General features: G+C 43.6%; 1 pseudogene; it reads left to right on the forward strand.

The window, feature by feature from the left end:
- The first annotated feature begins 1,716 nt into the window (after positions 1 to 1,716).
- On the forward strand, positions 1,717 to 2,585 carry LOC102849341 (annotated as a pseudogene).
- The last annotated feature ends 492 nt before the right edge of the window (positions 2,586 to 3,077 follow it).

Consider the following 3,077-nt stretch of genomic DNA (forward strand, 5'->3'; position numbering starts at 1 on the left):
CCCATTCTGACATCAACTCTCCTTCCCACAGCACTCTGTACTGGGTTTGATAATTCATCTGTAATGGCCACACAGAACTCAGCATGCATGCTCCACTTTAAGAGGTTTATTAGGGAGCCCTGGTGGCTTAGTGGTAGGAAGCTGTGCTGCAATCCCAGAGGCACGTGGTTCTAATGCACCAACTTATGCACAGGAGAAGTATGGGCAATCTCCTCCTATGTGATTTACTGCCTCTGAAAACCCACTGGAGAATCACCTATGGTTCAGTTCTGACTCGACAATACACAACAACAGGGAAGCAACAGGTTAAAATTCAGGAGCAGAAATACAAACGAGAAGAAATAGAGGGTTTTTAAAAAATATTGTTTAGAACTCTCAGAGAACGTTCTGGTAACTTGTCTTTAGGGAATTGCAGTGCGATTCCAAAAGCTGCACATTCCTGGAGATTTGAATCCACCACCTGCTCTGCACAAGAAAGATGTGTGGTTTACAGACTCAGAAACTCAAAGGAGGGTCAGATACAAACTGGTTCTGATAACGATATAATGCACATTGTCAGTGGCAAATAAAATATAATGAATACCCAGATGGCAGGGGGGAAATTGCTCCAGATGCAGTACTTCGGTGAGGACAATGTTAGACATTCCTACAGGCAGATCTCTCTCTAGACTCAGCTCCTCATTCTGGCCTTGACCTGACTCTGGAAAGTGTTTAAAAGTTCCTTTAGGCTCCTGTTTGACTTTCAGCTTAAGGCCCCCTCACAACTAAATTTTTTACCACTTAGTGTCCCCAAAATGGAGCTAAAAAGGCATTTAAGGAAATAATGTTCATCATCATCTGACTGTCAATCTTAGGATTCATCAGCCTTGGAAGCCTCTTAGCTGGCACCCTCCCTTAACCTGCCTATCTTGAGTTCTTTAACCCCTGCAGCTACAAAAGGCAAAAGTGTTCGGAGTTACAGCTGACTTGGGACTTAACAACTTCTACCTGGTGGGAAGTTTCTTGTCTATTTTCAACATCTACAGACAGATCGCCCTATGTCTTGACATCCATCTCTTTTTTTTTTTTAAATTTAGGTTGTTTATTTTTCATTTCAATGAACATCTACAGAGATTTCGGGATTCCATTCATTCATTGTTGCACCCTTCTCCCCGCACAAACCCCTCCCCCCTCTCCCCCCCCCTCTGCTCCTCCCCTTGAAAAGCAAAAAAAAAAACCCCCCTCATTGGTACAAACCCCCCCCCCCCGCACCTCCCCAAACCCCACCCCCTAGCCCCAAATATAATCCACTCTACAACCCTCATTGCATACTCCTACGATAAAAATCTCTTATTGAGTGTAAGAGTCTCAATGCCAGAACCGCAGGTTAAGTTTGAAACACTACCTTGGGGATCCACTCTGCTGCAGCTGGGATACCCAGCCAGATCTTGGTGAGTCAACAGCAGCCTCAAGAAGACAGCCATTTGTCAGCTGAGGAACATCATAGATGTGCAGGCTCAACCATCATCATCAATATGTGTAAGAGCTACTCTCCAGAGCAGAGTCCTCCTGGTCAATCAGCAAACCCAAGAAACATTATCACCTCATTTTCTTAAAAATCTCCTCTGGGTTGATTTCAAAGACAGCAACCCATTTGTTTTTGTCTTTAGTAGCAATTTTAAGCAGGACTCAATTATCTAAACCATTCCTAGAAAAGTGACTACATATTAGCTTGAAACGATGAAGTCTAAGGCCAACTGTGCTCAGAACCCAACTTGTAATATAATGATATTTCATCCAACCAAAAAAGAGTTTAATGATTTCGATAAATACATTGCTTACACGGAATCCCAAGGTGCACACCGAGCAGGCTTGGCAAAGATCATTCCGCCCAAGGAGTGGAGAGCTAGGCAGATCTACAATGACATTGATGACATCCTCATTGCTGCCCCACTGTAGCAGGTGGCTTCTGGACGGGCAGGTGTCTTTACTCAATATCATAAAAAGAAGAAAGCTATGACCCTGGGGGAATATCGCCACTTGGCCAACAGTGAGAAATACTGCACTCCACCACACCTGGATTTTGATGATTTGGAGCGAAAGTACTGGAAGAGCCGCCTCTATGATGCCCCAATTTATGGTGCTGACATCAGTGGGTCTTTATTTGATGAAAACACTGAACACTGGAACCTGGGAAAACTGAGAACAGTTCAGGATCTACTTGAGCAGGAATGTGGGGTTGTCATTGAAGGTGTCAACACCCCCTCCCTGTACTTCGCCATGTGGAAGGCCACATTCGCCTGGCACAAGGACCTGTACACATGGAACTGTACAGCATCAACTACTTGCACTTTGGGACGCCAAAGACGTGATACGCGGTGCACCGGCGCCGCCTGGAACGCCTGGCCACCCAGCTCTTCCCTGGCAGTCGGCGGGGCTGTGAGGTCTTCCTGCGACACAAAGTGGCTCTCATTTCACCAGGGACGCTCAGAGACAATGGCATCCCCTTCCAGCGTATCACCCAGGAGGCTGGTGAATTCATGGTCACCTTCCCATATGGCTACCACGCGGGCTTCAGTCACGGCTTCAATCAGGACTTAATATAAGTCATCACCAGTGTTTGCTCACACTTATATTAAAAGTAACTAAACAAGAAAACAGTACAACAATGAATGAATGAAAACCCAAAATCTCTGTAAATGTTCATTAAAACTAATAAAATTTAATAATAATTTAAAAAGTACTAAACAGTTAAAATCTAACTTCTGAAATTGTTGAGAGTAAGACAAGTAAATAAATACTCTTTATGTACTTTCTTTTCTTTAAAAACATTTAAGACATAATGCTTAGTTTTTATTACTTGGTTGCATTATATGAGGTTAGTGAATTTGTGACATGGTTGTTGAATTCTGCCTTGCTGGGTGGATGGTTTGGTAATTAGATTTGAATCCACACCTTGAGGATGACTGATTGGACCTGGCCCAGTGCTGACCTAGGAAGCAGAATGAGGTGAATGAGGAAGTAAATGAAAATAGTACCACTATCCAACTGTTTAAGTCTCCACTGCCTTTTCTTTTTTTTCCCACTGCCTTTTCAAA

Source organism: Elephantulus edwardii, unplaced genomic scaffold (genome assembly GCF_000299155.1).
Source record: "Elephantulus edwardii isolate Elephantulus edwardi_28Jun2011 unplaced genomic scaffold, EleEdw1.0 scaffold00062, whole genome shotgun sequence".
NCBI lineage: Eukaryota > Metazoa > Chordata > Mammalia > Macroscelidea > Macroscelididae > Elephantulus > Elephantulus edwardii.